The sequence below is a fragment of the Cervus elaphus genome, chromosome X (genome assembly GCF_910594005.1).
Source record: "Cervus elaphus chromosome X, mCerEla1.1, whole genome shotgun sequence".
Classification (NCBI taxonomy): domain Eukaryota; kingdom Metazoa; phylum Chordata; class Mammalia; order Artiodactyla; family Cervidae; genus Cervus; species Cervus elaphus.
In genome coordinates this window covers 143,928,960-143,942,741 of record NC_057848.1, presented here as the reverse complement: position 1 = coordinate 143,942,741, position 13,782 = coordinate 143,928,960, and the positions used below count along the sequence as shown (strand labels likewise).

Here is a 13,782-nt window from a genome sequence, read left to right as displayed (position 1 = left end):
AATAAGTATACTTTATATTATAAACACTGAAAAAAGCAAACAAAACAAAACAAAAAACAGAGTGTGTTGTCTGCCAAAACGCCTTTTGTTTTTGTTGTTATTCATGGTTGTATGATTTGAACCATCATAGAAAGACTATCAGAGGAAGTGTTAGGCACTAAAGCATTTAAAGGATTTTCTTCTTTCTTTGTAAAAGATACATGAAACGTGGAAATCGGAAACATATTTACTGCAATACTCAAAGTACCAAGAACTGCCCAATTAAGGTTTATTTCAAATTAGTTTTCAAATTTAAAAATAACAGGATTAAATTATACCTTTATAGTTTCTATTAGACACTTAAGAGTGGCTTGTATGTTTTCTGATTGGTTTGTAAGCAGGTGTGATGCTACTATGCTCAGGATCACACCTCTCATTTCCCAGAATAATGAAGTTCAAAGTGCATTGCAATTACTTAAGGGCATATATGTTATCTTATAACATCTATAGAATTTATGGCTTCCCAGGCAGCTCAATGGTAAAGGATCTGCCTGCCAATGCAGGAGACGCAAGAGATGCAGTCTCGATCCTTGGGTTGGGAAGATCCTCTGGAGAAGGAAATTACAATTCACTCCAGGAAATCCAATGGACAGAGGAGCCTGGCAGACTACAGTTCGAAGGGTTGCAAAGAGTCGGACACAACTACACACTCATGCACGCAGAGAATTTCAGAGAATTTATATCTTTAGACACTTGGGCCTAAATACAACCTCCTACCAGATTATTATTATTTCATCTCCACCTTACTTTGGTGTTTTACATCCCAAATTCAGTTTCCTAGAGATTTCCTTAGGTGCATTATTAACCTGTACAAGAATAATCTGTTTCCTACAGTGCACACTACTAATAATCTTTGTAATCATTTCCCGTGCCTCCAGTTTTCATTTGGAATACATATATTTAGGTAAGGAGAAGCAAAAACAGAATTTTCAGTTGACAGAGTACTATGAATCAATTCAGTAGAAGTTGGTATAATCAAGCATAAAACTCTGAATAAAGTTACTGTCTTTGAGAAGTATATCCAGTAAACCTAAGTCTACGTTTCTTCGTTTTGCTATTTATAAAACTTGGTGATAAGAGGCTTTTGTCCACTACAGAACTAGATGTTATTTGGATAAAAATGTTGCTGGTCTGGGATTCAAGCTACCCCAAAGCAATATCAATTTGCTGGGGGATTATTTTTCTCTGTTCTTATTCAGTGTTAGTAGTTTCAAATATTTTAAGTTTATTTTTCCCCAGTGTTTTATGGAATTAATTCTATATTTTGGGGGCCACAGCAACTATTGTAAAGGTGTGACCCAAATTACCTGATGATAGTATCCAGTATGCCTCTGCTTCTCCCAGATCCTTCAGACGGTGCTATTTTTCTACATTCTATTAGCCATCAGGATTTTCGGGCTTTAATTTTTTAAAAAAATGTTCCATATCTGAGCCCTCTGATATATCCTGAGTTATAGTTACAGTTATAGTCAGATAACTTCTCAGGAAAAATGACTTTGTAGTTGGAACATGTTTTCTCCATCCTTCCATATTAATTTTTTTCCAGTTCACAACTCAAAAAAAGATTAGTATGCTTTGAATCTACCAGCCAGTGTGGAAAGATCAAACTTCTACCTCAACACTGAGCTGCTTCCTTTCAGCTTATATATCTTCTGCTCAAGCAATACATTCAAGGACTTGGAATATAATTGGCAATTTTGTTGATGATGAACGAGGCTGAGCAGAGTACGGATGACTTTTGCTACTCTGCAGTGCTTACAGTAAAACAGAAATGGCTTGGCGGCTGCATATATGAAATGAAATAAGAGCTAGATAAACAACTCTAAGTTTCTTGACAAGAAAGTCTATTTAAAAAGATATAATGCAATGACTTTTCCCCCTACCAAAGCAACAGCAACTTCCCCCCGACCCGCAAAAGAAAACAAAGCTCTATTTGAAAAGAAAACCTGGCTATCTTTTATATATATCAACATTAGACACCTATGCAATTAATCTATTTTCTATATGCTTGATAAATGACTCTTGAGAGTTCCTTGGACTGCAAAGAGATCAAACCAGTTAATCCTAAAGGAAATCAGTCCTGAATATTCATTGGAAGGACTGATGCTGAAGCTCCAATACTTTGGCCACCTGATGCAAAGAACTGACTCACTGGAAAAGATCCTGATGCTGGGAAAGACTAAGGGCAGGAGAAGGGGAAAGAGAAGATCAGATGGTTTCATGGCATCACTGACTCAATGGACATGACTTTGAGCAAACTCTGGGACATGGTGAAAGACAGGGAAGCCTGGAGTGCTGTAGTCCATGGGGTGGCAAAGAGTTGGACATGATTTAGTGACTGAACAACAATAGTTCAATAACAATAGAACAACAATAAAATGACATCTAATATTTACCAGCAAATGGAAAAGACTGGTTGAATAGAATTAAATTCCACACTTGAAGTCTTTCTTTCCCATTGGATGCCACTATGGTTCTGTTGTAATGTCTCTCTCAGACTCTACCACCTATCTTATCCCAACCTGTTTCAAAGTCTTTTACTGTTAAGACATAAGGCTACATGCATTCACCAAACAACCTTAGCTCCTGAGGTAGCTTGTGTGTTTTGACAGAAACAGAATTTGAAGGCATTTTCCTGGAATTTCTTCACAACAGTTTTGGCAAGGAGCTTCTAAAGGAATGCATTCACTTGAAAATGCTTCCTCTAAAACAGCAACTTTCAAAGATGTTCAGTCTCTCGACAGTTCAACCAGGCATCCCATGCCATCAAGTATTTCTCTCTGCTCTCACCCAACTGAAACACAGAAAATGAATGAACTCATGGTTGAAATTGCTCCCAAAATATGATTTAATCAACTGCAATTCCAGTTAGATTACCTGGAATAAAAACATTATATGGAAAACCTCTAATCTGGTTTTCTCTTTTCCTTTATAAGAATGCCTATGAGGATCAGAGGTAAGTGCTCAAGGATGTGTTTAATCCCCCAAATCAAACAAAACAAATTATTAAATGTTTATTTTCAAGTTATGTGTGAGGTAATAAGGTGCTAAAGGATGATGCAAAGATACCTAATGCAGAAGTGTTGTCAAGGAGTTTACAGCTTAATTGGGAGAAGAGGGACCTGAAAATTAACAAAAATATTTCAAGAGTTAAACAGGAAAGATGGGAAAGATGATTTATGGCTTGAAGGTAGTTACAGAGGTCCTTGCTGTCTCAAAGAATGATTCTTAGGTAATTAAAAAAAATAAATGCTATATATATATATATATATATATATAATTTTTGATATAGAATGTGTAAGTGTTATATCCCTCACTAGTCTTGAACCTGACCTTTTCTTAGATGTTTGACTTCCTAGAACTGGGGACAACTTGATAAGGGAGAACACATGGACCCATTTATTTTCTTTCCTTTCCCTTCCTTTTTCTCATTGCAAAGAGACTTTTTAAATTAAAGCAAGTACACACTGTGTAAGTATAAAGGGCTGAATTTAGAACTGGACTCACATAAAGTGCAGATTTTATCTAGTACTGATCTTTATTAGGGCTTCCCTGGTGGCTCAGAGGTTAAAGTGTCTGCCTCCAATGTGGGAGACCCTGGTTCCATCCCTGGGTTGGGAAGATCCCCTGGAGAAGGAAATGGTAACCTATTCCAGTATTCTTGCCTGGAGAATCCCACGGACGGAGGAGCCTGGTAGGCTACAGTCCACGGGGTCGCAGGATTATAGGGAAACACCAGGCACAGATAAAACATTCTTCACCTGGAGGAACCTGAAATAATCAGATACAATGCCCCAAATATCCCTATTCGTTCACATTAGGATATGCTTTGGTTTCATATTCACAGAAAGGCTTTTAAAACATTTATGCATAAATAGTGATATTGAAAGGAAGCCATTTCCATCTCCAAAGGCTTCCATTTTATAATCTGTTAATGACAAACATAGGAAAATGTTCCAGTGACCACGCCCTGCTTGCCATCCAGTTATGACTCATAAAGCCATAAATTCCAGGTTTACTTACAGTAAGTAAAATAGCCAGACCAGGTATATCCTGCTAAAAACATTTTATAGATAGGGACTTTCAGGTATCTTTCTGCTAGTTAAAGGCCATTAACAAGATTAACAAGAAGGTCTGGGCAGTCATTAGCGTGTTTATAGGGAGGTCTGTTGAGTTGAGGTCGTTCACTCCCCTCATCCCATAGGGAATGAGTTACAGGCCTGTGGTTAATACTCTTTCCTCCTCCACCCCTTTCTCTCCCTTTCCTTCCACCTCCCTTCGTCTCTCTTTCTGTACATATACATATATATATGTATATAAATATGCACAGACATACAGGTATAGATGTAAAATGGTCATCATTTTTCTTTTAGTTTTAGCTACAAAGATACTTGAGGCTTCCCTGGTAGCTCAGATGGTTAAGAATCTGACTGCAATGCAGGAGACCTGGGTTCAATCCCTGGGTTGGTTGGGAAGATCCCCTGGAGAAGGAAATGGCAACCCACCCCAGTATTCTTGCCTGGAGAATCCCATGGACAGAGGAACCTGGTGGGCTACAGTCCATGGGGTTGCAAAGAGTCAGACATGACTGAGTGACTAAGCACACACAAAGATACTTATACCTTGAGCTTTTGCTATACTTATGTGTGGCCCCTCCTGTTCCATTTATAGTTCATTCTTCCCTATTATTTGATGTTTTTTTTTGGCAGAAAAGTTTGTAGCACTGAAATAAGTTAGAGTGAAGAGAAATAACTTGGCCTTATATTTGACAAAGCACATATTTATAGATTAGTATGGGGTGACTCTATATTCAGATAGACATTTTTCTTAATCTTCAGGAAATACAAGTTATTCTTTACTCTCAAAAACATATGAATTGCCCAAAGTCATTTGCTGACTTTAAGTCATTACAAAAGAAAGCATAAGAAATACTTGTTAGCCACCATATAGTTATAATAAAAAAAAATAAGAGAAATTATTCTGCAGTAAGGTGAGATTTTCCACTTGTAATGCATGGGGTTACCAAATGCTCAGTGTCTAGGGAAGTCAAGATTACAACCATAGGCTATTTGCCTTGTAAGGCTAGAACCATGGGCCTGGGATTTATGGCAAAGAGGAGACTCTGTTATCAGAAGGAGGGGATGGTATCAAATTCAAGGACAAGCTCTAGTGTCAAAAAGTCTCCCAAAGAGTTGTCCTAGTCCATCTGAATTGACCCTGTGATACCCTTCAAAAGGGCTTAGAACTGGGAGTATGGGGAACAACACATGCTGTGGCGTCTATAACATCAGGTTACTTGTCTCGCATACTCGCATCTCCGCAAAGCCCTGATGGAAGTGCCAGGAAGTGACTCAGACATCCTCCACTTTCTCAGCTTCCATAGAGGCAAGCAAATGCTTACATCATGGCTGGCCAGGTTTTTGTTTCAATTGTTGTGGCCCTTTATTGCCAAAAGCAGCATAGAGAAACTTAGGTCTTGGCAAGAGCACAGTGGCAGAAGTTGATTAGCGAGGGAAGAAATACGATGCAGGGAAGAACTAGTAGGATAGTGCTGGTGATTTTCAAGATGGCGGCCCTACAGTGGAGGACTGGTCATCCTTGCTTACACTAAGGGCCAGTTTTCAACCAACAATACTAGGAAGTTGAAAGAGTTGGGGACAACAGATGAGATGTACTAGTCATTATTGTTATTATAAATCTCCATTCCCTAGTCTTTTATTAATTTTTTTCTTCCAACTCTCAACACTTCCCCTACCAAATGGGTCCCCACCTGCATCCTCAAGAATCCTGGCTAAGTTGGCCCCTGCCACTGGGGAGAGGCAACTAACTCCCACCCAGGTGAGGAACTCCAAGCAACTTTGATCCACTAGAGTGTGCATGTGTGGAGGGGTAAGGGTAGTGACTGTGGGGGTCCTAGTTTGGACATGAGGGGGGGCAAAGCCAGCTGAGGTCACAGGGTTGGTGGGAAAGACACAGAGCTGGGTTTTTATTACTGTGACTTGAGAAAGCCACCAACCTCTCTGAGTTTCAGCTATTTCTTCTTTATTAGATACTAACTGGGGTTGTTAACCTCATAAATGGCAAGATAATAGCTAGTTGGAGCACTTCGTAGGCACATGTTACACTTAGCTTTTCATCCTGTCTGGGAGGTCTTATGGACCAGAGCTATGAGATGTTCCCTTAGTAGAAAGCAAAAGACCGAGAAAAAGTGAGCACACCGGAAGGAAACAAAAGCACAACAAAAAAACTCCCAAAATAGCAAAGAAGCAAGTTACAAATGATTCTCTGCACTATCTGACTTGCAACAGCTTTGGGGACCAAGATGGATATGGATACGCTGAGAAAGAAAAACAGAAAAAGTGACTGAAAGTTTCAGGGGGAGCAGGGAAGCTTCTCTGCTTCATCCACCTGGCAGTTCATGGTATCACAGGAGATGTGATCACTGAATGTGGACAGGGGCCTCATAGAGGACCTGTTCTTAGGAGCCTTTACAGGCTGCTGAAAACAGAGAGGTTTTTTTTTTCTTTTCTTGTGCAAGGATGTGAAAATATTGCAAGGTGACAGCACTGATGTATACAATGCACTCATTTTATTTTTCAAAAGAAATTGTGTGTGTGTGTGTGTGTGCTGACAACTTTCTAGAAGGAAGTATTCTCATTCCTTCTCCCTACTCTCTGCCCTCCTCCCTGTCCCTCATCCCTGCCCCTCTGGAATGAGGGAGGGGAAGACTGAATGGGATTTGGAGTTTTCCTGCTGAGAAAGGGACATTTTGTGTAACCAGGTCAATGTTCAAAGGACTAATGCTCTAAGGAAATTATCCAAAGGGGAGAGGCGGTTCGGGGTTATTCAGTTATTTTCAAATGCTGTCTGGGCTGCTGCTGACCTTTGTAAAGGCCAACAGGATGTGGCTTCCCAGGGGGACAGGATAAGAAGCAATTAGAGAAGCCTAGGAGAGGCTCAGGAATGTTTGGGAATGTACAGATACCCCAAATTATATGGGAACGCCAAGAACAAAAATAAACTAATTTGATCAAGGATATCTGTGTGCTAGAAAATGTTCTAAACACATAGCTAACACTGGACATAGCTGTAAGATTTTCTTAAAACCCCAGCGCTTAGATGTCAGTGAGACTTCAGTTCCATTTTGGAGAAGTTCATTCATATTCCCTACGTGTCAGAAGGGAGAATGGGTGTGAGGTTAACTAGTCACAGAGTCAGATTATGATAAAGCTGGGTTTCCAATGCAGGTTTATTTGAGGCCACAGCCCATAGTCTTTTCTACCACACAGCTATGGAAGAATGAACGTGTTTCACAAAGCTAGAAAAAGAAAATGAAGTAACAGCTGAAATAACTTATTCCTCTTTTTTGGGGAAAGAGACCTAAATATTTCATGAACACTCTCACATTCCCCAAGGTGCCATGAATGAGGTGAGGGGGAATACAATACCTGGGAAATATATCAGAATTTTTGACCTGTACACAACACTGTATTTTAGCTGCAGCATATATGAGCATATGTACATATGTTGCCACCTTTAAGCATTACATATGGCACAGAATGTTATAGGATTTTTTTCTGCAAAATAAAAACATCACTATCATTCTCTTCAGACTCAGTGGCTACTATATCCCAGCCCCAAAAGTAAATCCAAAGTAAATGCTTAGTGAAACACAGAGGTTGATCAATTTAAAGCTCTATTGAACACTGCAAAATCTGAAGAATAATCATGAGTGGCATTTAAGAAAAACAAAAAGACCCCAGTTCTACTGTAACAAAGAAAGCCAGAGCTCAGAATGATTTCAGGCATTATCAGGTGGGCTAAGTCGTATTGCAAATCACAGTGTTAAAGACAGAGCAGAATCCAGACATCAGGGTTTTGTATGTACCATTCAGACACTCAGCTAAGGATCATCTGCTAGGCACTGGGTTTAAGAGACCTGAGAAACTCTATAGGGTTTCCCTGGTGGCTCAGCTGATAAAGAATCCGCCTACAATGCAGGAGACCCTGATTAGATTCCTGGGTCAGGAAGACCTGCTGGAGAAGGGATAGGCTGCCCACTCCAGTATTCTTGGGCTTCGCTGTTGGCTCAGCTGACAAAGAATCTGCCTCCAATGCACGAGACCTGGGTTCCATCCCTGGGTTGGGAAGATCCCCTGGAGAAGGGAAGGGCTACCCACTCCAGTATTCTGGCCTGGAGAATTCCATGAACTGTACTCTATGTAAGACTCAGCACACTTTGTAATATTAACTGGTGGCACAGTGGTAAAGAATCCACCTGCTGAGTCTGATGTATGAAACAGCATTCAAACTGGTGCTCTGTGACAACCCAGAGGGATGGGGTGAGGAGGGAGGTGGGAGGGGGGTTCAGGATGGTGGGGACATATGTATACCTGTGGCCAGCTGATTCATACTGATGTATGGCAAAAACCATCACAATATTATAGAGTAATTGTCCTCCAATTAAAATAAATAAATTAAGAAAAAAAAAGAGAATCCACCTGCCAATGAAGGAGACTCGGGTTGGATCCCGGGGTCAGGGAGACCCCTGGAGAAGGAAATGGCAACCCACTCCAGTATGGGAAATTCCATGGACAGAGAAAAGCCTGGTGGGCTACAGCTCATGAAGTCACAAAGACTTGGACATGACTGGGTGACTAAACAACAACAACAACACTAGGGGATATGAGAGACACATTTGGGTGGTAGATCTAAATGGACACACAGACACCTGAAGATTTCCAGGAAACTGGAAAGCATGTGAAACTTCTTGTATGCATTTGCTTATTCATTCATTCTAATATCTACTGAGCGCATGCTATCTGTGAGGCACTATGCTAGAAAAAGACACACAGCCCCGATCCTCATGAACTCTATTATCTCAGTTGAGGTTCTATGTATCCTCTGATGAAATTGTAAGGAAAGATGTGAGATATTTTTTGGTGAGCCTTATGAGACAGAAGATAGTAACATCTACAGCTACCAACAAGACGTACAAAAGCAAAGGCCAGAATCAGCACCCCGTGTGACACTATGGCATCTCCCGCACTCTCTTTCAGGTACCATCTTAAGCTGAGCTGTTTTCAAGATTATATCATCAATTATGCATTACTGACCATTCCTTCTTCATTGTGGTTGCAGAGCTTAATGAGACTCAGCTAATATGACCTCTGGAAGCATCAAACTGTGGAGGAGAAAGCACAGCAGAGAAGACTGACCTCTGGGTTATCTCTGTGTACAAAGCCTTTTGAAAAGTCAGAGCACCAGGCTTCTTGCAGAGATTCCACAAATTTAATTACCCAGAGATACTCACCAGTATCCTCAAAGACTGACAGCTGATTCTCTATTATATCCGCTTCTTATTATCAATGGTGCTAAACATTTAAGGAAAAAGTTTCACATTATTTGTCCTTCCTATCCTGTTAAGATTGATGGTACAATAAGAAACCTCGAGGGCGATATGAAGATTCATTTTCACTCTTCTGGAAACTATTATAAGTAATTTCTTTTTCAAAGTCAACATTCATAAAATCAGGGAATGTCAGGACTGGAAATGACCTATAATATCATGTGATTCAGCCTCTTCAGGTGATGGATGGAGAAACTGAGACTCAGAGAAGACAAGTGATTCACCTTTGGTCAAATTGCTAGTTAATAGGAAAGTTGAAATCAGACTTCAAGTCTTCTGATACCCGGTCTATTTACTATTTCTCCCATTTCATAGTGTCTTGTCAGCTGCTAAAAGGTGTATTTTGAAGAAAAATATACATGTGAAGGATTTGACCAGAAACAGCACAAATTATATTCTGCGAAAAACTAAGGACACCTTTGCAACCCCAACCAATATTCAAACTGAACATCTGAAGATAAGTAAGGTATCATGAATGAGACATGGGGGAATGTTTGCTTAGCTGGATATCACAACCCAGTGTTTTTTTAATAATAAGAGCCCACCCCCGTACTTCCCTGACAGTCCGATAGTTAAAACTTTGCCATCCAACAAAAGAGGTGCAGGTTTGATCCCTGGTCGGGGAGCTAAGATCCCACAGGACACAACCAAAAAACCAAAACATAAAACACAAGCAATATTGCAACAAATTCAATAAAGACTTAAAGAACCCATCTCATCAGAAGTGTTCCCACCACATTCTAACCAACAAATATTTAGGATCTTGACTGATGTTACAGCTGAGACATAGCTAATTATCGCTCCCTCTCTAAATAAACATTAAGTAGTGAAATAAAAGTCAATAGTTCAGAGGAACAAATAAACTCAGCCCAAACTTGAAGGAGAACAACTCCTGGCACAAATAATAGGCAGCTGGAGCAAGAATGAGGGCAAGATACGTTTTAAACATGGGCGATAGTTGGAATCTGAAAAACTGCCCAGAAAATTGAAATTGAGGCAATATGGTACGGAGGGAGGTGGTGTCAAAACTCAGATGCTACTGGAGTTAGGGAGCATGGGTACTCAAAATCAGAGCAAGGTTCATCAGTGTAACTGCGAAAAGATCAACAGGATACAAGAGGACACAAACAGCAAAAGGTAAGTGTAGGCTGATGGCCAAAATTTCATGCTGAGAATCAAATGCGTGTTCTAGTAGAACCACAGGGATGGTAGCCATAGGAATACAGGAGAGTGAGAACTCCAGTCAGCCAATTCGGCAGTGACACAGCAATAGCTGTAAGAAATGCTGACTGAAGCGACTGTCAGCTTCAACCAGGGAGGTTTTATATCGTATTTTGCTAAGCAGAAACCAGCAGAAAGTGATGAGCAACTCAGATGTAACAGGTGGCTGGAGAAACATGCCTGGGATTGAGAATGGAGAGAAGGATAGATCAAGGTTATTAGACATCCACAGCAATGTAGACAACATCCAAAATAACTAGCAGGAAAAGACAGACACTCCTTTAGACCTGAGTTGTTTCTTGAACATTGTATGTTAAAAAGAGCTGAACAGTAAGAATGTTCCCCAGAACCCCATTTTTCATGCCTTTGTGAAGTGCTTCAGACATGTCTAGAAAGGCAACCTGATGCAATGTACTGCTGGTGACTGAGTCAGCAGGTTTCTCCCAAGCTTCATTACTGAATGCCTCCTGATATTTAGCAACCACAGCGTCTTTGCAGGAGGAAAGGACCAGCTTGTCTAAAAATCAAATCCTTCCTAAGAGACAGCTGGCAGAAACAAAAGGTCAAACACTTGATCTGGTATTACACATAAGTAGCCACAAACCATCCTTCTGCTAGAAGTAATATATGTAGAACTGGTATGACCTCAATTGGTTTTTCCATGTGTGCATCAATGGGAGACTGTGAATAGCATTTACTTTCTTCATGAGTGAACAGAGACTAGAGAAGATGCTAACAAATTTAATAACCAATATTTGGGCCATTCCAGTCACGACACCCCAAGGAAGATATAACAGAGCTGGAGAAGATCCAGGGAAAAACAACTAAGATGATCAAGGGAAATGCTTATCTTTCATTCAAGGGCAGACCGAAAACCTAAAAAGGATTAGACTCTCAGAGTGGGAAGATGAAAATGAAAAGGAGGTAGTGAGGGGATGTGAGATTAAAGTTGACTCTGGGTAAATAGAATTGTATTCAGTGAATTTCATAGCACTTAATTGCGGCCGCCCCTTGAGGTTAAGGAATGTAGATTGAAGAGAAACTGAAGTACATCTTTATTTATTTATAGAGAAATCAGTAAGTTTATAGAACTTCTTATTTCTAAGACAGGACTGAAGGGGAGAATGGGAAAAGTTTAAGAAACCACTGGATATACTCAATGCCAATAGATTGCACAGTGCATTGTAAAAAATGGTCATGATACATCCTGATATTTTTTAAATGAAAATTACTAGGTTAATCGACAACACATCTATTGTTTGCATGTGGGTCAGACTTCTGGGCTAGTCGCCCTGTGGGTCTGAACCAGTGTGTGATTTCTCATGCTCTTATTATATCATCTATACAAAAACATGTCGCATGCAAGTTTGGGATTTCTAAATTCTTCTGACAGTCCAGAACACAGAAAAATAATTTTCTAACTCATTAAGAAAGCAAGAGAGAGTCCCAGCTCTTGGCTCCACGTGGTTTACCCATATGGGAGTGTGCAACATAAAAAGGTGAAAGAAATTCTAACAGAATGCAGCAGCTGGTTAAAGGCTATTATATTGAAATTTTCATGAGTTTGACAGTAGGCCAAAAAACTACAAAATGGCAGAGAGTGGAAAAGGCAGTTGTAACAGGTTGAACATTGTTGGTGATTATTTTTTGCAGTGGCAATGAAAGCTGTAATCAAATAACCTGAAAGAGAGGCTGGCAGGAATAGAAGAGCCCCAAGGGGAAGGGAAAATGAAGACTGTAACAATGATGTACACTGTGGACTAATAAACTAGACAAACATGTAGTTCGAAGTTTCAAAATCAAGGTTCTTGGCATCATATGAAAAGCCAGTGTTCGGATGCAGGCATAAACACTAGTTGATTAGCTATCTAGAGCAGAAGATGTTGTTGCAAACTCAAGGATAGGTGACTGACTCAGTAACTAACTGGAACTGTGCTACTGGTATAGAAACTTCTTGTTATGTGGATGATCAGTTTATTTCAGCATTGAAAAGGAACTATTATATAGCATTAAAAAATATCCAGAAAAAACACTTGTTTCTGCAGCTGGATATACGTGGTTAAAAACTCTTGCATGGAAGTCAGGACAAATATGAGGATAAATAGGAGCTGGTTGAAATGATGTCATTACAAATACTATCATTATTGTTATTTGTGGACCAATGAGGTATCTCATGGGAAATAGATGAGGAAACAGTGGAAACAGTGTCAGACTTTATTTTTTTTGGGCTCCAAAATCACTGCAGATGGTGATTGCAGACATGAAATTAAAAGACGCTTACTCCTTGGAAGGAAAGTTATGACCAACCTAGACAGCATATTAAAAAGCAGAGACATTACTTTGCCAACAAAGGTCCATCTAGTCAAGGCTATGGTTTTCCCAGTGGTCATGTATGGATGTGAGAGCTGGACTGTGAAGAAAGCTGAGCACCGAAGAATTGATGCTTTTGAACTGTGGTGTTGGAGAAGACTCTTGAGAGTCCCTTGGACTGCAAGGAGATCCAGCCAGTCCATCCTAAAGGAGATCAGTCCTGGGTGTTCATTGGAAGGACTGATGCTGAAGCTGAAACTCCAAAACTTTGGTCACCTGATGCAAAGAACTGACTCATTGGAAAAGACTCTGATGTTGGGAGGGATTGGGGGCAGGAAGAGAAGGGGACAACAGAGGATGAGATGGCTGGATGGCATCACCAACTCGATGGACATGAGTTTGAGTAAACTCCGTGAGTTGGTGATGGACAGGGATGCCTGGCGTGCTGCGATTCATGGGGTCACAAAGAGTCGGACACGAATGAGCAACTGAACTGAACTGACTGAAGGTATCTCAAACTATGAATGGCATCTGCCAGGGCATTAGGTCCACTGGATCTTGTACAAAGTCATTTGGTATAAGCAGAATATTTTAGAAAGTAGTAATGTGCAATAATAAATCACAAAGGTTATCAATAATCTGTCTATGGACAATGTTCTGAACATGTGTTCTCCCTATATTATGGCTTAACATTTTAAGAGTATATTTGAGAAACTGCACAATCTCTAATTTCAAGGAGATTATAATTGTACAGAGAATTGTCCTCCCAGTTAGGTTGCCCTCTGAGATTCGAAAACTTCCCC

At 40.1% G+C, this 13,782-nt stretch overlaps 1 protein-coding gene across 10 annotated transcripts in view; it reads right to left on the bottom strand.

Annotated features, from left to right (window-relative positions):
• Positions 1-13,782, bottom strand: part of DMD (dystrophin) — a 2,565,910-nt gene that overhangs the window by 204,180 nt on the left and 2,347,948 nt on the right. The window lies entirely within an intron of this gene.